We start from the raw sequence: 25,398 nt of genomic DNA, 5'->3' as shown, positions 1-25,398 counted from the left end.
ACGTCTGGTGAGTATAGTAGCTTCTTGTTAGTGCGCTACACTAGAAATTCATAATAACCTGGTTACTCACCATGGCCTTTGTTCCCCGGTCCTTGTCTCCTCTTTAGGATCTCTTTTTCCCAATGTTGAGTCCTCCATCATTAAGTCAGTTTCACTGTTCCTCTTCTGAGATCCATGGCCTTCTGCTGACTATACTGAAGTACGCAGTATTTGGTAATAGCCACCTAAACCAAATGTCTTTTTCATTATTTACCATTTTCTAGTAATTTCAAATATTGTGAAAATGATTTTTTTTTTTTTAAACAAAAATAAAAGAGAGTCTAGGAGCCAATAACCGATACTGATACAAGTGACTTGTTCCCCAGTCATGTAATGATGGCTTAAACATATCTGCTGTGTGGTTTTTAAGTAGTTTAAGGTGCTGTTCTGATTCATCACATCTAATTCTAGTCTTCCAAAAATTAGCTTCTCGTGGTTGGTAGTTTTCTAAGCTCTTAATAGACAATGGAGACAGATGGAAGCCTTTATGGAAAGATGTAGTGGACCTGCATGAAGAATCATAAATCATTTTCAGAAGATATCTTTCACTCTCCACTGCCTATGATGGGAGAGCATAGAGAAGCTATCCCATCTTTTATGCTTTTTAGCTTTTTGGCAAAACTATGGTGTGTTACACAGCCAGTTCTCTTACAGACGTCTATCAAGATGGTTGCCTTTAGCAGTTCCATTTGTAATCACATCAAAATATGATATCAAGTTAGCTTGACAAGATCTATTTTCCAGAAACCCATGTGGATCAGCTTTAATTAGATTATCCCTTTTAGTTCTTTATCAAGTTACTTATCACTTATATGCCTCTTTTGCTTTTTTATCAGGTCTTTCTATCAAATTCCTACTTTTTCCATTTTAATATTGACACACATCCAAATTGTGAAAATTCTGCGGCACTGATGTCTTAGATGTTTTTGTTCGTTTGTTTCCGTCCCATCTAAATCAGGTAGGCTTTTCTGGGAGGCGCTCCAGCTCTCCTACACTGGTTAGGGATACAACTGAGGATGACTTAGAGCCATCTCTTATAAGAAGATTTTCAGAAGTCTCTACCATGCAGCCTGCCCAGATAGTCGATTCCTGCAATCTGCACAGTGGAGGGTGGTTTTTATTGCCTTTTCTTTTTGGCAGGACTTCAAATGAAGATTCTTGTAAATGTATTAGATTGGATGCTTCTCTTTAAACTCACATGTTTCAAAAGGTTTTTAACTGTCTGAGTGAAAGTTGCAACATTTTTGGTTCTTCTTCCTCATTCCTCTTTTTCCTCTGTAAAAGAGATGTGCAGATGTAAACTGAGAGACCATATTCTCCCATTGCCTTCTGCCTGCAGAGTTGCTACCAGGTGTGATGGGAAAGCAATAACTTTGCACTGACTAAGTGGTAAGAAATTATGGCCAAGGTGTTTTTTTGTTTGTTTGTTTTTTTTGCTGTGATATTTTTGCATGAGGAAGGTGCTCTGAAATAAGAATTTTTGCTGTCAGTTTACAAAGCTGATAGCAGAACAAAATTGATAGGGGAAAATGTACACAATGTTTTTATTGTTTTGTTTTGTTTTGTTTGTTAGTTTCTGAGCAAGGAGACTGCCCCACCCAAAACTTGAAACTCTGACAGATAAGAGATGCTCTTGCAATAGAGTTTGTTTAGGTCGACAGGTAATTCAAAAACTACTGGTGGCATTTTAAGTATCAACATACTAAGCTAACTGGTACCAAAGTGGTGAATGGTAAAGGCAAGTCAATGCTGTCCTGTCCAGCCTGATCCTTCTGCTACATGTTGAGTAGCACCCTGAAGGACAGTAGGTCTCATCTTTTATGCCAGCCACCTCTGCTCTTCTGCTGGAGGGATCTGTTGCCATTGTAGCGGTGGCTCATTTCAGAAGATGTGCAAGGATTGCTTGTACCTAAACAATGGTGGCTGCAATGTCACCAATTATAGGAATTACTTATTTTCATTAAAGATGGATTATTGATGTAATTCAGTGACGTCCTTTTTCCTGGGTAATCAGAAAAAAAACAGATTTTTCCAGGAAGGGAAGATGGTGCTATTTTATACAGACTGCCTCTTGATATTCCAGTAAATATAAGGGGAAGCAGTTAACAGCTAGTGTGACCACCCACTGTTGGAGGTAGCTCACCTCAACTGGAGATGTGTGGAATTTTCTTTCTTCTCTTTTCTTAGTCTTTTCACTTCCTTTTTTCTTTTCTTTTTTCTTTTTCTTTTTTTTTTTCTTTTTTTTCTTCTCTTCTCTGCTATATCTCCTCTCCATTTATAAGAAGTAAATGTAGTAGTTGTGCAGTAGCCAGACCACCAGATGGGCAACTGGGAGAGCTTCAGTTCATTAACAGACTGGGAATGTTGGTCTTTTTAGGTTCGTACTTTCCCAGACGAGTATCATATGGGACATTTAGAGAGAATATTTTCCAGAATGAGCTTTTATAGTCCAGAACTCATATCTTGTAGCACAAGAAGTGCTTCACAGGCACGCTACATAGTTAGCACTACAGCGGCTTCTACATCAGCTTAGCAGAGCGCTTGTACTGAAGCCATTTCAGATCGTCGGGACAGATCACACTTACGCTCATTATAGGAGCTACCTAACCAGCAATGAGTTGCATCTCAACGTGGAGGTATTTATGTGATTACTTCTTGGGAGGTGTTCATCCAAGTGTAAATTGCTCTGCCTCAGAACAGATTTTAGCTGATACGGACAGCTTGGTTGACTGGCACATTGTCATTTTCATAACACACCTGAAAAGAAAGTGCCAAAAAAATGTAAGTGGTTTTGGTGCAGTGAGAAATTTAAAGTAAAAATTTGTCTCAAGCTACATCAGTAGAAATAGGTTGGCTTCAGGTAATATTTGAGATAGAACAGGATTAAAACCTCCTATTTTTCTTTCATCCTGTTTCTTGGGGGGGGGAATCTCAGTTCATGTGGAAACAGCGCATGATGCTCCTGCCACGGTAACACAGAAGTGTGGTTGATGCTCCTTCTTACACATGCTTGTCGTCTTTTCAGTTACTTTCAGGTACTTTTCCCTGAAGTTCTCATCCCCAGCTGTGCTGGTGTCATGAAGACAGGTGACCTTCTGCCCCCACCATCCCGTCAGAGTTTGCGTGGGGTGAAACTTCTGTGCTGTTGAGGATATTTTGCCCTGGTTTTCCACGGCAAACAATGGTTATGCAGTCACTCTGTGTGCCAGCTAGGCAGTTGTTTTTCTCCCTTTCTGTTGTCCACTTGCAACAATATTTGACAGAAAGACCAATGTCTTTTTGAAATGAAATTCCTACTAGTATTATAAAAATTGGTGGTTAGGAAGAGCAGAGAGACCCAGTTTATCACCCCCTTTCCTTTCTCCTGAGGAGAGAATCACCACACTAGAGTGATGCTACATATGCTCCAGAGTTCACACATTACTAAACACATCTCACATGCGCTTTATTAGACGGAGTATAATCTGACCATGGGATGCAAAATCAAAGCGAACCACACTTTGTAAGTTTACAGCTCAGGAAATGGAGAGAAGCTGCTTTCCTTCTGCTCACTGGAACAGAAATCCTTTTGAAAAGAAGGTTCCAAGCTCTGTTTTGGTAGTGTGCTGCATGTGATTTCATCCCATTAGCTGTGATGGTCACCATTCAGTCCTCCAAGTGATGACGTGATGTACTGGGGGAAAAGGTTGTTTCCAGTGTTATCAGGATAAATCTTCCTATGAACACTTGACCAAGAACACACATGTTTTGCAATTATGTCTGTTTAAAGAAACCAGTCATTTCCCCACAGTACTGTAGAATCTTTTTTTCTGGCAGGAGATGTGAAGAATTTGCAATTTCTATACATTGTAATAGATTTTAATGCAGAAATGGTTCGTGTCCAGGTTTGTAAAACGGAAGGCATGTAGCCCACACTTTTGTTTGTTTCATTTATTTAGCATGGCATGGCTAGGTCCTGGAACTAGCTTATATGAGGTCATTACCCTATTGATTAAATAGTGTGATGAAAAGGGCATGATAATACACTGCTGGGAGATTATTGCCAGACACTTTGCAAACAAAGCTGCTGAAAGGAGAGCAGTTGTGAGACCTTCAGCGTGGTGGGTAATTAGCAAGCAAGTAGGAATTAAAATAAAGGATACATGGCGTGATATAGTGATTATGTGCAGATAACTAATGTTTTGAATACTCCCTTTTGGTAACTCTAATGAGAATACATCTTAGTACAGGAAATGTCTGCTAGGACTACGCTATCCAGAATCCTTAAACAAGCTGTGCAGTATGTTGTCCCTGACAGTGAAAAGAAAGCGTGGAAGCAGTGCTGCAGATCTCTGTTTCTGCTCAGACCCTTCTCTCTGGGTCTTTCTTTTCTTCTAAATATCTTAATGTAATGAGTTGTAGAAAAAAAAAAAAGTAAACCTGTGCCACATCCCTGGGATGGAGCACTGTTTCTTGAAAACAAACAAAAACAACAACAAACTATTTGGTCTAACAACTGGATCCAAACTAGCCGCCTTTTGAGTGGAAAGCATCAGCCCCTACCCGGTGGAGACGTCTTAAACTGGGATGTCCAGGCATTAGCAAATACATGCCTGTTGCGTTTAGACTAGCCTCCCCTCCGCCTCCCTGAGGGACACAGATACGCCCGAGTTCTTGAAATACATCTGGGCATCTGATGGATTCTGTGGCATATGTTTCACCTCTGCAGCCTTCTCAGACCTGAAAAAAACAAGAGATTAAAGGCCTTTCAGACAACAGCTCAGTTGCCTAAAGGGGAATAAAATGAAAATGTTCAGAATATGGCATTTCCTTCTGTAGAGGGAAAGATGGCTAGACACTGGAAGACATCTCACCAGCCATGTGTTACTTCTTTGCCCAATTTCAAGTTCCTTTCTGTCATGACATCCATGACAAGACACTGACAATTTCATAAACGTTACTGTCAGTATAATTCTTCAGAGCCCTTGCCCACAGCGTTACAGACCAGGGTGTGAGAGCTCCTGTGTTAGACTGCCTTCTTTCACAAGTCTCGAGCATCCTGAGTACATGGAAGGAGAGTTAAACAGCCACAACAGCAACAACGGGAGGGAAGAGGGCACAAGGCAAAGAAAAACAGAAGGGAAGGGAGCAGAGAGAAAAGAGAAAATAAGTACTGTTGTGGAAGAAAGCATCTACAGAAGGCAAAAGGGGGAAGCATCTACGGTGAGGGCAAAGTAAATGCGAAATTCTCTGTCCAGCTCTATTAACCTTAATTTTAGTTCCTCTTTTCCATTTCTCAGCTTAAGCAAGCAAGCATATAGCCATGTTTATGTAATAGCTGGAGTAATGAAGATGGAATATACCAATTTGGGGCTAATTCTCACCCTCGGGAGAGCAGAGGGACTGCAGCTGTGGCCAGCCCCTACCGAAAAGAAGTGGTGAGGAGAACAGCTCCTTGTGTCCGACTTCCCATTACATCCTCACTGGGGACCGCCATAGTCTAGCCCTTAAAATAAATAGATGAGGTTAATTTTTCCAGTGGTAGAGTTGGTTTAGCAGCTCCCAGCACTGGTTCAGTTATATTCCTGCTCAAGCTAATGAAGTGGTTCCCCTGAGAGCAGGTGGACCCACTGCAAACTTTCTGAAAAGGCCATTTATAGCCATCTCCAGTCAGCGGGTTTTGAGTCTTGGGACCATCTTTGTTCTTTTCCTATTTGGTATCTTCACCTTCCAGACCATAACAGGCAAGGTTTTCCTCAACCTTTATCATAATGCCGTTCTGTACCCCTTGCCATAGTGTCCTTTGATTAGAGAGTGTGGGAGAAGCGTGTACCACTGCACATTTGACCACATCCTCTGAAACTGAGGTTGTGGCTGAGCTAATTATTTTTACGACTGGAAGAGAACAGGCAATGCTGCCGAAAGAGTGGGCAGATATGTGTATGTGCGAGCGTGTGTTTGTGTGCTTACACCGTCTGGCAGGAGCAGATCCAGATATACTTCCCCTTGGCATTATTTCTGTGCAAATCGTCGGTAAAGATGTAAGCAGGGAAGCCTCGGTTCTCCGCCTGGAGTCCTGCATTTGCCTGAGGTTTGGCGTGCTGGGGGCTGCATCTCGGTGCAGAAACCCTGCCCTCTTGAATTCCTGTTCTGCCATTCCCCAACTGACGCCCCGTGCTTCTGTGGGCAGGGGGGAAGTTGCCCTTCCTCCGCACTGCTTGTTTTTGTAGCAGTAGCAGTATGAGGTACCCTTTATTTATAATCTGAACGTTAGGGATGTTGGGCCAATCTGGTGCTTCCAGCTGGCTGAACACTTCCTAGCGCTTTGGATGCCAGATATAACATAATTTATTGTGGAACACAGTAGGGGTAATACACTTCTCGCTATCAAAGGTTAATGTAGAATATCAGCAGCTCTTCGGCAAGGATGCATGTATTGTTGGATGCTCTGTGATTATGTATCTCTTATTAAAATAGATAAACAAACTGCTTTCCTTTTCAATGCTGCCGTCAGCTGGTCCCCCCTCTCTTTTCCCTCCTTCCACTCAGTTATTTTAACTCCTTCATTGCATTATGCAGTTTTCACACATTTCCTCAGGGAGAAAAGAGCAATTGTACTTTGTTTCTTTGGCATGAAACTGAGCGAACTAAGGGTGATTTTTTTGCTTTGTTTTAACTAAAACATTAATTTCTGTGCCAAGACAGAGTGAAGCTGCTGAGTTAGCCAAGGCTGTAAATTGAACTGGTCCTTTTACCTCTAGAAAATATTAAAGCATCCTTCTGCCACTGAGCTGGCACCCGTTGCTGGATCAAGTGCTACTATTAACGGGAAATCGGCAAAGTACATTATCACTCCAGTGCTGTCATTACCAGAGGGTTTCACTGAACTATAGCATTCAGGAAAGTGAGACTGCAAAGACCAGAGAAAAATGGAGCAGGGGAGAAGAAAGCTTCAGACGAAAAAACTTGGAGATACATTAAGGGTTTGTGAAGGTACCCAGCATGGGAGGCAAGTGGCTGCTTCTCTGAAAAGGGATATGATAGGTAAAGCCCCCCATTATTCTTCAAGTACAAGTTTAGAAAGAAACTGGTGTAGACTTTTCTAAGGGGCTTGTCTAATCAATTCTAGAAGATCTGAAACCTGTCAAGGCAAGATTGTGTCTGCCTGAAATCTAATGAGGTACATTCTGCACCAAGAAAAACCCCAAAGAGAGTTTTTTATTGTGAACTTTTTTTTTTCCTTCCCAGTAGAGTAAGCTCCCTCTCAGGAATTCTTCTGTTAAAGAGAGATTTTTTTAATCATCAGAAATACACAGTAAACTGCATTGACAGTTCAGTTAAAGAATATAATGGAAATTTATAGAATAATCAGTAAAGGTTGTGGTTATTTAAGATGTTAACTTACCACTTACCATGGGTGTTGCCAGGTCAGCAGGTGAGGAAGCTGCCTTCTTTCTGTGAAGTCATGCTGAATTCACTGGCTCTTCTGGCATCAGAGCCATCGGGAAGACTTAGGTAAACATTTTGTTATAGTTCACAGTCTGGGCTGCATCTGACTTCCATTTTATGGGATAAAAAATGACAAATAATACGTAAATTCAGTTCGTTTTGCTTCTCCTTTTCAAAGTTCTTTAGAGACTTGAAATAATCTTCTTGACACCCATGCAAGGTAAGCATAGCTATCAAGTTTTACAGATGTGGAAACTGAGGCACGGAGGGGTTAAATAGTGACATATCAAAATATGGGTGCCTCAAATAAGGCAACTTGAGCCTGTGGCCCAAATAGCAGAAGTCCTGAGCTGATTTCACCAGAAGACAAGAACACTCAGCATATCCATGGGGTGGGCCATGTGTTGATGTGCTGAGCTCCGAGGGTGCAGAGCAAGTATGCCTCAGGTATGGTTCCCCAGCTTGGGCTCACATCACTAGACCAGAGCGGTCCTGAATAATTTCCAGGACCTATGTTTTTTTTCTAGCCCCACTGAGGATCTGTGAATCTGACAGCTTTACTGATTTTTGCTTCCAACTTACCTGCTCTTGGTCAGGTCTCAACTCTACGCCTGCTTTTTCTTTTGTAAAAGGTCTCCCTTACAGGCATGATCAGCTTCATACGAAAAGCTCTATATGAACATAAAATATATTTTTGGTTTTGTTTCCTGGGATAGGCTTCCCTCTGAGAATTACTCATCAAGCCATGTATTTGCTTTGCTCAGCACTATTCTAGTAGAAATATTTCTTGTTTATTTAGTCTTGCACGCCAGTCTGACGTTCTCTTGTTACCAGAACACAGTTGATTGAGAGCTTGCAGTGCCCAGGGAATCCAAGATTATGGCCCAAAGGTTCAAAAATGAGCACGGATCTTCATTGTGTATCTTCTGGGGCTCTGGTCAGGGTATCGGTGTGTTTGATTTTTCAGCATGTCCTGAGCTCTGATGCTGTGCTGTGGTTGCTCTGGGTGTCTGAGAGGCAGCAGCCTCTGCAGTACACAACAAACATCCCCAACCTGACGCTCCCAAGGAGCAGATACACCTTTGAAACTGTGGTTATTTTGACCGAGCACTTATTAGTTTGACTAACACAATTTCTGTCAACTCATAGTATCAGTAAGTTAAACAATATTGAGCTATTATTTCACAGTTCTTAGCAAAAGCGTGTATTTCCCAAGTCACAACAACAAGGAATATTCCACCCTCCCACCCTCCAAGTTGTTTTCAAAGAGGGTTCAAAAATCATTCAGATAATCAGACTTCAGTGCTGTGAAATTTTATCAAAGGGCATTCTTTCCCTGGACTCATATATGAGCCTATTTTGCCAATCAGATAAAACTTCCCAAGCTTTTTCCTAGCAGCATCAGTGGTTAACTTGATCTTATTGCACTGTAAAAGATTTTGTGCTACAAATCATTTCTTCATAGAATCTCTTTGTTATGTTGGGTGAACTCTGGACAGATTGTTTGTGAGAACATTTCCAGGAACATTAACAGCACAGTGTAGTCTCCAGTGAAATAAAAATGACTTTTAAAAGGGGGTTCTTTTAGATTAATAAAAGTGAGAATATATAATGAGAAAGGCTGATAGGGAAATGTTTAAGTGTATTAATAGGAAGAAGAAATACCTATTAAGCAGAATAATATCTGTATACCAGCCCCCCTTCCATTTAAAATTGTATATATTATTTTAGCTGGTGGGACTCCTTCCTTCCACCTTGTGAAAGCCAACAATTTTTGCTTACAGCCTGGAGCTAAATACTGCAATGCCTCAAAATGGAAGATGAAACAGGCCAACAGGTTTTCTTTGTCTTTTGAAAAAAATGGAGTGTCATTTCTTCTCCCTCCCCCTTGCGTGTTCCTCCCCCCGCTATACCCCTACTAGTATTAGCAGCTTTTCCTCCAAAAAAGCACTAGATGGTGCCCCTTTTCTTTGAGTGCGACAGAGCTGGATTTCCCAAGAGAGGTGCTACTGCCCTGCAGTGAAGATCATCAGGCACAAAAACTTGTAGGGTCTCCTTGTCCTTTAATATTATTAAGAGCCCAAGATAAGTCTCTTTTACTTCTTTTAAGCCCTCAGATCTGAAGTAGATCCATCTTTAGGAGACTGTCTTGTTAAGGATGAAGAGTGAGTCATGACTTCTAAGATTCATGAGCAGTAAAATGAAAGAAAGAAAAAATGGTTTCAGACCAAAGGGGAGAAAAAGCAGGCTCTCTTTCTCCCCGTATTTGTAATTTCTGGCACCCCAACACTGCAGCATCAGAGAACATTTGCAGTGTTCTTGGCTGCAAAGAAAACTTTTCAAGTCAGAGATCTTTAATTAGATGTTACCTGGGCAATCTGATCGATATAGATGTTAATTTTATTATGACCCTTTGCCCTTAACTGAGCAAGCAGCATTTTGTAAACAGAATTGATACTACTGTTCAATATTTGTCCTTTAAAATAAAGTGCCAAACAGGAGCATGGCCTAGCCTTGTATTCTGTGTGTTCTGTCAACTAACACTGTATCTTTATTAAAAAAAAATCTTATTACTCTTGGTTAGCAGATTGTTACCTAGCCTTTGAAACTGGAACAAATGATTGGTTAAAAGGATATTATCTATATTATCTGCATCTACATTTCCTTCTGCTCTGGAATAACCATTTACCAGGTCCGCGTCGTCTTTGCGTTTAGATGGTTGATATATTCTAGACCCTCAAAAGCAAAAACAGATAACGTGACATTGAAACAAATTAAAAATCAACAACAAATAAAATGCCTGCTTGCTGGGAATGAAATCTGAGGCAGATATCAGCCCCCTCATTATGAAACTCCTAAAATGTAACCAAAAGGAACCGCTTCTAGTAATCTGTTTATTTGTGCATTTGAAATGGCATAAAAATAAACATTCTTTGAAGTCACCCAAGATAAATTAGTCCAGGTTTGTCATTTCTTACTATTTTTGTAAATGGTCCTTAGAAAATTAGGTCTGTTGGCATCTGGGAACAAAAATTCAACTGGGAAAAGAAGCTTTAATATGAAACAGAAAGAATTATTCCCATGCTCTGGCTGCCCTGTCATATGTCATGACATGTGGCAGGTTGACTGCTCATTAATTCTATTTATATCAGTATGATAATACACCCCACTGAGTACACATGTGTTAAAATATTCATAAATTATGTTTAGTGCAAGCAGATATACATTACATGCCAAAAGAAGACTATTATTTAAAGACAAAACTAGTAAACAGTCAAACACGAAAAAGTCTTTTTAATGTTGGTCCGGTACATTGTGTATCACATTTAATTGCCTTCACTTGCAAACTGTCTCCAGCAATGCAGTGTCCAATGCACCTTTTTAACAACTTGCAAAAGAAACAGCTTTTACTGAAAGCGATTGGAATTTCAGCAATTACTGTAAATGTCATATTAGCTCAAAGCAATAAGTGTAACAATTTGAAATATTTAAAATGAAGGTTTACTTTGACCTTCACATATTTTAAGGTACTCTTTACACAGCTGAAAGCTGTACTCTAAATATTAAACAATTCAAATGCAAACTATTTTCTAAGGGAAATGCAATCTAGCTCCCAAAATAGTTAATCTTAGTTAATAGTTAATTTTAGGCTGAAAGTAGCCCCAAAATAGTTAATCTTACAATGCTGAGGATATTTTATGTTACATGTATATATTTCTTAAACTTTTAAATGCCTTTTAAAGGAGCAAAATTAAAAATAGTTTTTAAAAGTAATTACTTTTTTTTATAGCATAAGAAAGTAATTTCAAGAAAAAAGTAGCTATATCTGTGTCCTAAAATCTGTTTATTCAGAATCAAAATGGCTATGTGCAAGTGACTGTGAATGTGCTTATAGCACTGTGTTAGGATTAAGAAGAATATTTAGACCCGTGCTTTTTATCTAACAGGAAGCCATTATGAATTGTGCTGAATCCCTTCAGTAAAAATTCTTAATAAATGATCTTTTAAATGTAAAAATGCATCTCAGAGCTTCAGAAATTATCACAAATTATCGTGCACGAATGTCACAGGTGTTAAAATCACTGCAAGTTTCAAAATTATTAACAGAAGGTATGACACGGCACACATTTATTTGCAGTTTTTGTGATAGCAGTTATCCTCCTAAAAAAGTACAAACCAAGCTGGTTTTGATATCCTGTTAGTGCTTCACATTTGGAAAACAATTTCAAAACTTTTAAAACATCAAATGTTGTAATGGGGGCAGGGAGAAGGGAGGAGGGGGTTGCTTCATGATGAAATTTTAAAAAGATATATGATGAGAGTCAGAGTTTATGTACTTCATAAAGGGCAAATAGTTACCCTGTTTCTACTCAGTTTTAAGGGATCTGAACAGGGGAAGGATAAAGTGACTGACCGTAAAGCATATATAACCTTTCTAATCACAAAACCATGCTAATGTTTCTAGCAGCAGTGAAGCATGGTGACTTCTGATAAGGGACGAAGAGGGGGCACAGGAACACGGTGTTACAAAGCCACCTCTTCAGCACATTTTGTGGGAATGGTGGCTTGCCAGCGTGTTCGTGGGCAAAAATGTTGTCCCTTCATTTTGGCTGTGCTGTCTAAAGTGCCAGCCGAGTTGACAGATGCCCAGCCATACAGGTGGCTCGGTTTTACCCATCAGTGAAAGGGTTAGAAGGGGTTGGGAATTTTCTGTTTCTTTGATTGAAAAGGCTGGTTTGAGGAAACTGAAACTTATTTTGCAGGCAGGTATCAGTTTCAAAGAAACTTTCATCAGAAGAGATTTGTCAGCCGTCGGATGGAATTTCTGGTCGAGACCAGAAGGAGATGGCAAGGTTGGAGTATCAGGTAGCGCCATGGTCGGGGAACTTACCTGGAATGTGGAAAATCAAGGTTCAGGCCTAAGGACTTGAACGTGAGATTTACAAAGTAAGTGCCCTGAACGTTAGGCTGCTGAGTTGTTTGCTTGCTGTGCAAGCTTAACTTTATGCAAAGTGGAGCAGTGCTAGCAGGAGATGGTGAGACACAACATGTCAGGCTAGCCTGAGACCTGATGTAAAATGTCAAATGGGACAGTGGCAAAGCGGGCAGCACTAAGGGGGGGCTTTACCTACCAAGCTTTTACAGAATGCCTGTCCATCTCATTCTAGTGCATAACGTTCACAAAGTCTTGGTCCAAGAGGGGAATGGGAATATTTCTGAAATCTCATAAAAGCTTTGCAAAATGTGAAACCTGCTTCTTCCATCCTGCTGCTGATCCTCTTTGCCACAGAAACAAATTGCAAAAATCCACTGAATTCCTGGGAGCAAACTGTGCCTCATGTAATATAATTTGTCAATAGCTAGGGAATTTACTGGATGTAAGGTTCATTGTAACTATAAAAAATGTGGTCTCTTAATAAATGCCTTCTGAATTTTAAGAAACTCTGTAATAATATAAAAAAGGCTTTTAATCTTGGTAATGGTAACGGGAAATTATATACACCATCTAATTTTATCAGACGATAACAGTTGTAGTTTTTATCTTCAAAAACAGGTTGTGAGTGCTAGAGGGGAATAACTCTTCATAGCAAAAGCTAAGTTAATTTTGTGTTGTCTTATGTTGCTGGCAAAGCCGCCTCTTTTTTTTAGTTCATCCTTTTTTTCTGATTTTTCTCTGAGAAAAGGAATCATTTCACACAGTTTACTTAAACGCAAAAAAAAAACACGTTAAAAAAAATCTCTCTTTATAAGCTTTCTGAAAGTTTGCTATGCACTTTCATGTAAAACTTGGCCTCAGTACAGAACTGCTGTACAATCATTTTCATCTGAGATTTGAACATATTGGAAGAACTAGAGCAGTTCTTTCTTCTATCCTGTCATTTTTTTCCCTTGGAAATGATGAGCATATGGCAACCACCCTCACTGGATTCTCAAACAACAGGAGGGACCTTATTTCGATTCCTACATCCTGTCATCAGTGAATCCCATGATATTTTGTTCTTGCAAGGCTAAAGATGTGATTCGCATTTGCCATAAGGACAGAGCTTAATGTGATGCCATTTTACCACAGGAGCCCTCAATCAGTTAATTAAACATGATATAAATCACTGCATGTATTTGTAAAGTAAGATTAATATGGCACAGTCAGAGTAATGAGGAATCCTCACCATTGTCTGTGTGTGAATCACTGATACGAAGATTACCCTTTTTGAAACTGGATATCTTTGAGTGGGTTTTGTTGGCTTAATCCCTCAGACTGCTTTGTGCAACTTGAAACCCAGAGCTGTCATCTTTAGCCAAAATTTCAGCCATAACTTCCTCAGCTTTCACCCAATCATTTAAATCAGCATTCATAATACTTAGAAAGATCAAGCCTTTCAGCATACCACAAGGCTTCTTCATACCACCTGGGACACTGGCAACATGTTTAATAAATATTTCATTTCATTTCATCGTGAAGATTCTTCTTTTTTTTTTTCCTCTTTTTTTTTTTTCCTTTTTTTTTTTTTTTTTCTGGGGGATTTACAGGGTACCCACAGCAGCACATTCCATCACTGCGGTCACTTAGGTTTACAGCCTTAATAAAAGGATTTTTTTTTTCTTTCTTGAAGTGCTATGGAGCCTTGTTAAACTAGAGCAATTACAGACGCACAAGATAGGTGCTCTGGAGAGATCAAAGCCCCCCTAAAGACAGCTCTGTAGGATTCTGGAGCTCTCTTTGAAAAGCGCTCAGTTTACAAAGTAGAGATGTATTAAACCACGCATTAAAAATCCCATGTTCAAATAACGCTAAAGGCCTGACTTGAGTTAGTGCGGAATCCACTTTAGCCACTCTCTTTTCACATCAAACTTTGAAGCACTGCGAAGGAAGTCTCTTGGTATATCAGCATGCTGTGGCACTGTGAGCATCCTGTGACATGCTGTCTTGCATGGAAAACTATCCTTTTGTTATAGAGCACCAGTCCTGTACTTTGCTATTCTAAAATACCAGATGTATGCTACATGTGGTAGGCAGTCTTGACCCTTGGTATTTCACTTAGGAGTGGGGTGTGTGTGAAAGGAAAGGAAAAGGGAAGAAATGATGCTGTCCTTGTTCCTGAACTGAATCCTGTGCACTTCAGGGCAGCGGAGATGGGGATCGGGACAGAGGCGGGTACAAAGAATGGGAAAGGTGCTGCAGTACCGGCCTCCTCAAACGGGACCCTATGCTGGTGACCTGTACAGTGGCTGGAGAGTGTTTCAGAAGCACTTTGATCCCGTCAAAGGAGCTGGCAAGAGAATAAGACCGTCAGAAGTCCTTAGTGCTTTCCAGAATTCATAGTCTTTACTCAGAAGATGCCTCCATCAGCTGGAGGTGGATGCCAACAGCTGTGCTATGAAAGAACTGCACAAGGGGTACTGTTTTAGGATGCTGGATGCTGGGATGTCTGGAAATAATTGAGTGTTGAAGAAATAAACTTACGTCTCCCAGTTCACAGAAGACCTTGCTACTGCTCCTTCATCAGAAAAAAGCAGGAAAGTAAGAAAAGATATGGGTGCTTTCTGCATGTCCTAAGCCAGCAGCCTGTGATTTCAGAGCATGCAGAGCTGAGCCCTAAGGTCAGGGACTTCTGTGGCTGCGAAGGTCATCTCCTGGCTGACGTTTTTGTCTGTCCTGGTGGCCTTCAGAAAACCAGTGGATCCTGTGCAGCTGGAAGTACTGTCATTGCCATCGGAGTTTTGAAAGGTCTGTGTTTGTGAATGCATGGATGATGAAAGTAAAAAAGGTATTCCCTGTTGTATTCATAACTTTACTAAGCTGCAGGTGCATAAACATAAACATTCAGGATGTGCTGATCTCCTTTTTGTGCTCTGCAGTAAGTTAAAATAGTCAAAATTGAAACTGAAGTGAGAAGCTCTATTAGAGTTGAGACTATGTTTCATCTGCGGTAATATTCTTCTCTCATTCATGTCCTTTTTCAAGTTCACAAATTCGGAAGATTTGCTTTTGTTGCAGCAGTTAATAAATATCATTGTGATACTGATTTGTGGCTAGCTGTTTGAGTTTTAGCTTAAAACTATGCATAAATTACCTTACAGTACCTTGAAAAATGGCCTGTTAGAAGAACTTCACTTTTCTATGATCACTGTCAATACAATTTTCCTGAAAAAGATTGTCATTATATGAAAATAGTATAGTTCTGAAGGGCTATCAGATAAAAGCTGTGTTTTTCTTTGAAGTCTTACAAGTATTCCTAAATCTGTTATGATGTAGGATTTTTATCATAAATAGGTTAGTTAGAAAAAATGGCTAAAAAAAAAGAAAATAACAGAAATAAATATGTCAAGCTAAACTTAGAAAGGAAGCTGTACAATGCATAAGACAAATCTCTGGATGTGGGTTACACCTGTAGGTAGATGTGCTGAGCATTTGCTCTGATCATTTGTGAGTGTTGCCACTGTTCTCAGAAGCTGCAGGATTTTGCCCATTTATATATATTGCTGAACTCCCTTATCAGCAGGTTAGCCATTTCTGCCCACTCCAATGTCCTGCAGCAGGACAGAACTGCCCCACATTTTTTTACAGTTTTCTTTTTAGAGTTGCTTCTTTTCCTACTCAGGGAATCCATCACTGACATAAAACTCCAGTTACAGCTGCATTTACTTACTGTGTGGCTTGCTTTTACAGGTCTTCCAAACCTATATTACCTTTTATAAAACCTGCAACACACATCCCCATGTTCATGCTTGTTCTTATTTTTGCCCTATGGGTCATATTGCTTACTTATCCAGTGTTGTCAGACCCTGAATAGCTTTCTTTATTTATTCCTTTCTTACATTGTTGTGTTTTGTGTTATCTCTAACCTAAAATTCCTTGTCATTTACTATGAAAACTTGCAAAATGCGAACAGTTTACTTAGAGGATTAGGGTTGATGTGAAGGATTAATGCAGAGCTAAGGAATCTCCCTGCAAGATATTTGGATCAGATCCAGCCTGTACAAGTTTCCACACGTTGTAGTGAGCAGGGAGAATGTACATTTTCATTGGTTTGTGGCATTATTTGTGTATAATCACTCAAATCTCGAATTGGTTTTGTTTCAGTCAGGTTTGTAAGTTTTCAGGGCAGAAGCACTATGGTCATGTTTTTTCAGCACGAGCATCCAAGTGAATTGTGGAGTCGGTGCCTGAGCATTCAAGGAAAATGGAGCCTCTAAGAAGTTAATGTATGAAGTAGGAATATTTGTGTGCACGTCCAGCCAGGAAAAAGAAACAATGCCAGCATGCAAGTAGAGAATTTTTTCTGGAATCAAACTGCTTGGTTCCCAACCTTTTTCAACATTGTAGGAAAGGTGGTAGTAGAGGCGTCACGTCCTGCTCATGGGTTCTCCCCAGAAAATTTACCCAGAGTCAAGGTTCCTTCAAGGCACGTGTAAGATCATTGCCTGTGCACTGCCCTCTTGTATCCAGCAGTGCCGGCTGGTGAGGTGAAAACTCCTGCATGTAGCTGGGAAGGGGCTAGCGCAGGGTGCCTGAGCAACGTCCTCTCAGGGTATGAGAAGGCTGGAGGATGTGGGAAGAGTGGTGCAGGTTCCTCAAAGCCAATTTGCAGGTGAAAAGGTGGTCTCAAGTTTCTTGTGTTAAGCAGTCTTATCCCCGTCACTATTATTAAATAGTACATTTAATTCTGAGCAGCAAATGTTGGGGTAGCTTCCGATGGAATATTGCAGGAATTAGAGCTCAAGGATTAAACCCTTTTGCTGGGCAGCCTGTGGTGCCAGGAGCTTTGTCTGTTGATCCAAATCTTTGATAGAGAAGTGGAAGAAAAAGAAGATGAACTTGAAAAGCAATCAGGATCTCTCTGTTCATATGCTTTACATTAAATGTGTTCTAATTTCCTGTCATGTTTTTTTGTAGCTTTGTAATCCTTCTTATTGTGAGATTAAGGTAGGCTTATGGGGCTGCGTTACGGGGACGTGTACCTGAATTTGCCTTGAGAAGAGCTGGTGAATGCAGTCAGGGCTGCTGCGTTACGCAGGCTGGAGTGTGTTGAGGATCTGACCCAACTTTGGTATTTGGTGGTAATGCTCAAGTAGGCTTTAGTGGCTTTTGCTCTGCCTTGTAATTTCTTTGCAGCATAATAAAAAGCTCTTTAGAACATTGCTACATAGATTAATATAGAAAGTGCTTGTGATACTTTTATACACAGGGAGTTTAATACTTAGATGCAAGAGCAAATTGATTGCAGGCAATTCTGCGCTCGAGTACCCAGGAGTGAAAGGAATGATTACAATAACCTCTGGGATTTCTTCTCAGAAGTGGTTCCTGAAAACACCCACACCCACAAAGTATTGGGCACAACAGCGTATTGTTCCCTTCTGATGTGGAATCACAGAAACATATTTTACTTTGGGAGGTGGGAGGGGTTGAGGGGGAAAGGAAACTCAAGAGACATTAATGTTTAATGTTTTTAATTTTGTAAAATGAACAACAAAAAAGGATATGGTTTGTGAGTGCCTCTGAGATTGTTTAAACTCTGGCAGCTTGCTGTCAGATGAGATGCTAAAAGCCAGAAAGGAAGAAACTGGGGGGCACAGTGGGTAAACTGCAGCTCTCTCACCTTTGGCACCCTGGTCTGATGGAAGAGTGAAATAACGGTGAAACAAATTTGGCATGCATTGCTGTGGTCTCCACTAAATGACTTGTGCCACCTTGAATTGTATCAGATGGGACCTTAAGTTGCAGCCAGGCAGGTAAATTTCTCTTATTTGTGGAGGGTTCTAGCTGTTATACAGCTCATTTTCCTGGCCAGCCCCTGGGGTAAGGACTACATGAATTGTGCCTTTGCTTCACTTACCCTTTCCAGATTGCCCTTTTCTGCCCTGATGGAGAACATGGCCGTGGCTGAGGGCTTCCAGGCAGACAATTCAGCATCTCTCAGGGATGGCGAGTAATTCCTGGAGGACCTTAACACCTGCTCAGCTTACCAGGGGTGAATTAGCCTCTGGTAAATTCTGTAGAGTAATACAAGTTACACAGGTTGCAACGCTGTCGATACAGACTGCTCAAAGGTGCTCAGGAAATGCAACTGCTTTTCTGTGGCAGAGGCTGAAACTTTGGGGTGGGGGAGAGTGACAGGGAAGTGAAAAATGAATTAAGGAAAAAAAATCAGTTTGGAATCTTGCATGTACTTGGTTTTGATAAAATACTTAAAGCTAGACCTCTGGTATTTTAAAATAGTAAATAGATAATATCACTGTTGGTAGTTTAACATACTGTAAAATAAAAGTGAAGCAAGAAAATTGAAACAAGAATTATTGATCTTAAAATTAAACAATTTTGTATTTTCAAAGTGTGGCATTGAAGCTTTTATTGTGAAGCTGAATTTTTGGCAGAAAAAAAACCTGCCAATATTTCTTGTCCCCTCTTTGAGACTGAATGATTGCTTTAATTTGTAGGGTGTATGTGTTTAAAGTGCTCAGGTTGGAGATATCCATCTGGTGTATACAACTCTCAGTGGTCAGGGCATTATAATACTGTGCCCCCCCGGAGATTTTCCTGGAAGGGGATGTAGGAGTTTCTCCAGCACAGCTCTGACACTGGTGAGACTGTGGCAAAGGAACAGATGTTACTGTAGGTGAATAATAATCTGCTGTTACAGGGGGTGGGAGGGTGAGCGCACTACAAATGAGCAACACAGAGCTCACTTAGGTGTGTGCTGGTTTATATTGCACCTTCATTTGTGCCATCTCTTCTAGGAACTTTCTTTGTTGTTTCTGTTGTGGTAGAGCCCCAAGATCAGGGGCTGCTGCAGGTCAATAAAACCTGCAAGAAACCTGGGAGTAAAGGAGCGTGTCTATTGGTGAATATCTGCTGTGTGGAGGGGCCAGGTTACCCAGAGAAACTGCAGGAGTGTAAGCGGTTTAAGCTAGCATGGTTCAGGTCACACTCACTTTTCTGTATTTCCACCCCCCCACCTTCTGCTCTGGGCCCCACATACGGGCCCAAGAGTTGCTTGGACAGCCATTCCTCAGAGACAGTGGGACGCAGCAAGTGTGTGACAGCCAGGACAGATTTCTACAGGAATTCATGTTATTCCTCTGGCAAGTGCCGGGGAACATGCAGAGGATAAAGCAACACTGGTATTTGTTTTACAGTGAACTAAGGGTAGGAAACTCCACAAACCGTTGCCTAGAATAATATGGGCAACATCCATTGTCAAGAACTTACATTACCTTTCTTTTCAGGGTGACTGACTACTATTTTTTTCCCTCTAAGTAAGTGGAAAAGCACCAGGCTCAGCACCTGCATCAGTCTGCTGCCTAACCGAGGCACTGTCCCTGGCTGGGTTAAAACCAGCTTGCAGGAGTAAAGACATTTAATTGGTTTTCTCATGCAAGTTCTGCTACACCGATACCTCCAGTCTCTTTGTGTTTGATGGCTGTTGCAGATGCTCCCATTTTATTCGGATGACGTAGGTACACTATATTGACAGCTGCTCACTGCAGTGTTACTGAAGAGCTGCTGAATGTTCTGACAGGCCTGATGGGTAGGTCTGTGTTTTTCAAGCAACAGGAGAGTAGCTTAGGTCCATAGAAGTGGAGTTTTAAAAAATGCAGTGTGCTCCTGTGAATCAGCTTACTTCTAACTAGTTTGATTTAGAAAAAAGCCTCTTCAGCAAATGAAATTTTATGGCACATTCCCAGTTGGTCTCACTTGCCATACAGATTCTGAATAGCAGCACAGGTCAGAATTCAACCTGAACTTCTCAGGATGAGGGTGGCTGGTATTCAGCTGCTGTGAATTCAGCGACAGGCAACTGAGGAGGAAATGATAGAACAGATTAGAAATCTAGAGATGGGTTTTGGTTCACTGCTGTTCCTGGGTGAAAATCCACCAATGAAATGCTTTTGGACCTACAGATCTTCCCCAAAGGACCCTGCAAGTGATCCTAACCCATCTGTCTGGGTTCCCCTTCTGCAATAACCCATTCAGATCTCCAGAATGAATCTCATAAACACAGAGATGGGTTAAGGCTCAGATACTCTCTGTTGATTTAACAAGCTTCTTGTTGTTAGTCGTAGCCTAATCATGCTGCTTTGATAGGTTTACCTTGCAAGAGGCCTTATGTCGTGTTTCCATTGTGGCCAGCTAAGCTTGCCTTGCTTGCCGCTAATGTTGTCCTATATTTAGTGTTTTGACTTTACGTGACCCTGACACTGTGTAGGGGGAGGAGGAGGAAAAAGTGTATTGCTTATGGCTAATCCTATGCATTGCTCAGAGACTGCGTCCACTCCAGCAACCTTTTCTCATGGTAATATTTTTTGTTAGCAATAAAAGGATTAATTCTAGAAATCAAGCTCTTTGATTATGATAAGCATAATAAATATCTTAGACAAATTGCTATCCTTTTAAGAATATTAGTAAACGAAGACCTTTGCTCTCCTTGGCTAGGCTTGAGTCTGCTGGTACATGCATTCATACCATCTGCACTGTGTGCTAATACAGCTCCTTGTTGTCTGGTCTTCCTGGGAATGCATTATATAGATTGCAGCTGGTTCTGAATGCAGCTGCCAGGGTCACGACTCACACTAAGATTAATCATTACGCCTGGGTTAGCTTCATTACTTTGACTACCCATTACATTTAGCAGAGATTATGAGATGTTGCTTTTAACTTACAAGGCTTGGGTCTAACACCTACTCACCTCAGCAACATGCTTTTATGGTATGTTTCTCTTGGTAAGGCTCCTAGAGCAGCAGAGAGCCTGTCTAGATGCTGTGCTTTCAGCTTGAGGAGGAAACCTTCCAGCGTTACGTGTATGAAGCAGCATAGTGTGGGATTCTCACGGCTCTGAGCTTGGTCCTCTGATGTGGAGTGTTTTCTTCCCAGTGCATACTGTCAATACAGGACTCCTTGCCAGAGAAAACAATACGATGAAGAGGAGGATGAAAACATCATCACCACCCCATATATAATTAATCTTGCAATCTACCTACTTCTCTGGATTTACTGCCACGTATTTTGGGTGATAGCCATCCGAAGGAATGTGGTTTCCTAAGAAGGAAAGAGAGCTAGTGTGAGTACTTCCACTGCAAATGAAACTAAGATCATGAAACAATATGACATTTCCCAACAGAAGCCTACAACATAAATTTAGCTAACGGAAATGAACAGAATAGTCTAACCCCGCTGCATTCCCCGAAGCTGAGCCTCTGAGGTCTTCTCAAGCATAAAGGGGAAAAAAGCCAAACGTACAGAAGACGTTTGAAGGACAATTGAGTAAATGTGCCTGCGGTATTCCACATCAGAGCTATGAAGAGGAAACTTGAGGTTACCTTTTTTATGTACATATGGTTTGGGTTCCTGCCCCTGGGGTTATGGCAAAAGCTATTGTTGTTAAAGACAACATGATTCCTCATGTATACTGTAGAAAGTAAGAAAAAAAATTAAATTATTTTACATGCTTTAATTACATTATAATGTCATACAGGCTTCTACTTTACCGCACTGCTCAGCCATGAATACAGTGAGAAAAAATACTGCAATATCGGAGAGCCAGAGCATCTGACAGCTAGTGAAACAAAAACATCCCTTCATAACAGGGGGAAACAAATTTTCAGAGGTGTCGTTTGGCAGATCATAGAGGGGTAGGACTTGTTTCCCTGGTGAAAAAAGTTCTGCTTTCTGATGGATACCACAGCCAGAGATCAGTTGGTTGCCAATGTTGTGGAGACGGTCAAACTCCCTAAAAAACGTCTTGTAGCAATGGGCTGGCTTTATCCTACACTGAAATTAAGCACTTAGCTGAGGTGCTAAAGCCAGGAGTCTGCTTGCTCTTGGCAGCCTCTCCTGTCAGTGATAAGAGAGACCTTTTCTCCTGAGGGCAGCTGTGCCAGCAGGTTTGTTCAGCCATCCCCTGCAGGGGTCCGTCCCTCATCACGGGCTTCCAGGCTTAAAAAAGAAGCACCTCAGGTTGGCAGCCAAGGCTGAGCCAGAAGAACCCAGCTTGCAACATAAATATAGTTCAGAGCTATGAAAATCATGCACGGCAAAATCAGTCCTGGTTGGGTTGTCCTAATTAAGCACTTGAAAACGAATGGGTCTCATCTGCTGGTATGAAGGTGATTGGGGAAGAGAACGTAGAATGGGCAGAAGAGCAGTACTTTACCCTAGTGCTGCAAGTAGGCATGCTGTGCCCTCTGTGCGAAAAGAAAGCTCTAGGGAGCCCTGCCTGAGGCTCTCCTGTCCTTGTGAGAGCTGGGAGGAGTCCTTTCGGCCGGCCACGAGGTCTCTCAGGGCTCACCTGTGGGGCTGCTTCATCCGTAGGAAGGAGCTGCAGCAGCCAGTCAGGCAGCAGGCCAAGCTGCAAAACCTGGGGAAGGATCACCATGTACCTGAGATCTGGCCTGGTCAGGGACTGATCTTCCTGCACTGCATGAAGGTCAGTTCAACTGCTAAGCCCCAGATGAAGGAAAGGGCACTTTCAGGAGGTATGTAACAGAGCTACGCTCTCATCATTTCTTGAATATTTGTTGGCAATCAAGGGATGGCTGTTGGGAGAAAAGGATCAAAAATAGTGTTCCTAGCCTACTCGTTGGAGATGTCTTCCCAGACTTTGGTAGTTCAAGGTGTGGTAGTTGTGGGTAGGCTCAGTGACTCGGGGGTCCTTTCTACATCCTGTATCCTATTATCATAAATCCAATTTTTGTGTCTTTTTTAATGGTCTCAAGATTAGTCTGTTGTGCATGACTAACGCTTAGCACTTAGTCATATGTTTTTGGATCAGAACTGTGTAGTAAGCAGCTCTGGTGAGAACTACAGGGCTCTTTGATGTAGGAACTTTAGGAACATCAAAGATGGCCTCTTTGATGCGATATGTCTGACATTTTTGCAAACTTACTCCCTTTGATTTTAGTCCTTCAGTGTTTCCTGTGTTTCTGGGTGCCCAATAATTCTGTAGCCTCACTGTGTTGGCTGCTATTTTTCATGCAGTAGCGTGGAAGATTCTTTTGCTTTCAAAGCAAAACTGCCCTCCTTCAAGACCTACGTGGAAGTGTACTGAAGATGTAATTCCTAATTAGTCATATGTATACAGCTTTATTTCTTAGTGTCTTGCTCCAGTTCTAAACCCCTGAAGCCTGTGTTTTTCTCTCTGTTTGTAGTGGAAGATGATTCAGTTGAACCCGCACTTCCTGAAAAAATGGTAGCACACAGGGTTCACGCTGGCCTTTTTCCAAGCTACCTTGTGTGTGTGTGCATGTATGTATAGGAAGCTTGCAGCTGGGATTGTGTGCAGTTATTAATCTCCACAGAAATGTGCATTAAGTGTGGAGCTGAAGCACAGAGGTAAGGAGCAGTGATCAGTAACTTAGCTTGTTGCCTAAGGGATGTATGGCAGAAGGCTGGGCTGCAACTCCACCGTCTGTCAGGAGATTTCCATGGGATGAATCTTATTCCACTCCATATTCCTCTGAGATCTGCCTGTAAACCTGAAATTTATGAAGTTGAATGTTTTGGGGGTGAATTATAAGCCTCTGCACCTGAAAAATACGATGGTGATAACTCAAGCTCCTTCTGTATATTTGAACCTTCTTGTTACCTGCTTGTAGCAGAGAAAGATCCTTTTTCTCTTTGACTGCCTGTTAGTTTTCTTTTAGCTCGTTATTTACCATCTTTCTATTGTGCAGTCATAAATTAATAAAGCAACGGCTTCCCATGCAGCCAAGAAGCTATGCACTTTGGCTTCTTCTAATGTGAGCATTTTGGAGTAGGGAGAAAGGATGATGTTTATTAGATAGTGTTTCTTTAAATCCCTTAAGATTCAGATTTTCAGCTCGGTCCCCACCAGACCTCTTTGTAGGTCACTTATGTGCGATACCCTGGTTGCACCCATGATTTGGAGATGTCTGTATTCGAGTGACCTAAATTGCATCGAGGGAGGCAGGGAAAGGGGGAGGGAAGGACTGGGGGATGGTGGGAACCAGTCTGTCTGAAAAACTCAACAAAATGCGGTTCCCCTTCCTGGAGAAATTAATTCAGCAATCAAATGGGTTTAATAAATTCTCAAAATATTAAATAAATAAAACCATTTAGGCAGGAAATGCAGGTCATGTAGCAGGTGGGATTGTGGCCAGAGCTAAAAAAGCAAGTCTGGTATGGTTGCAGAATACGGAGGTAAAAGAGGCTTTGCAGTGGGGTGTTTGGCACTGTGTGATCCAGTAAGCGAACTTAAATTGGCTGCATTGGTACGAAGTCCATATGAGTGAAGGAATCTTCTGGAAGTGGTGGTCCCATTAGCGAAGTGATATGCCTTTATTAGCGTTAAACAGCTGCAATAATCTTAATGGAGCAATCTAGTGTTCTTCCCAAAGGAAGATCTTATCTCATTTATTAATTGTCTTTCTAGTAGTTACGAGTTCATCTGATCTGGGGTAAGTGTGCAGGCTGAGAATCTCGATGCTGCAGACAGGGAGCAAGCCTAATGCTGGATGTTGGGAGCTGTGCTCTCAGCAAGGGTTTGGATGGAGCAGCGTGTCTTGCTGTATGCTTCCTGCTAACTTGACAACTCGCTGTGTAAATACTCGGTTTGAATTGTAGGCTGAATTAGTCACCTGTTACTAGTGCGCAAAGCAAGTGTGTCTTCCTTCAAAGCTGGTAAGTGGCATTTCAATGTGCAGCAATCAGGATGCATGAGAGAGATTAGCCTGTTGTGCACATCTCCAGTGGTGGTTCCGGCTAGAAAAGAGAGGTAACGATTAACAGAGAAGGCAAAGTGTGTACACTTGTGGGAAGCTCCCTTGTTGAACCTTGCAGTATCCAAATGTTTTTCTCTGACCTGTACAATCTTGCTGTGTTTATTTTTTTAGCAGGGAACAGTGTAGTGGGAAGGGGATTTCTCATTTTTTTCCCCCCTGGCACCTGGTTAGAAAGCAAACCAATACCTGCCCTCT

The 25,398-nt window shown here is 41.4% G+C and overlaps 1 long non-coding RNA gene across 13 annotated transcripts in view; it reads left to right on the top strand.

Annotated features, from left to right (window-relative positions):
- The window catches only part of LOC106044706 (uncharacterized), a 445,326-nt gene that overhangs the window by 183,096 nt on the left and 236,832 nt on the right, over nt 1–25,398 (top strand). Inside the window, exons 1-2 of one of the 13 annotated variants that reach the window (XR_010830790.1) lie at nt 5,152–7,533; nt 12,231–12,414. The exons of the other annotated variants lie outside the window; for them this stretch is intronic. This is a non-coding gene — a long non-coding RNA (uncharacterized lncRNA). Of the gene's footprint in view, nt 1–5,151; nt 7,534–12,230; nt 12,415–25,398 lie in introns of those variants that run through there. 13 annotated transcript variants of the gene reach the window in all.

Source organism: Anser cygnoides, chromosome 3 (genome assembly GCF_040182565.1).
Source record: "Anser cygnoides isolate HZ-2024a breed goose chromosome 3, Taihu_goose_T2T_genome, whole genome shotgun sequence".
Classification (NCBI taxonomy): domain Eukaryota; kingdom Metazoa; phylum Chordata; class Aves; order Anseriformes; family Anatidae; genus Anser; species Anser cygnoides.
This window is presented reverse-complemented; position numbering and strand designations above follow the sequence as displayed.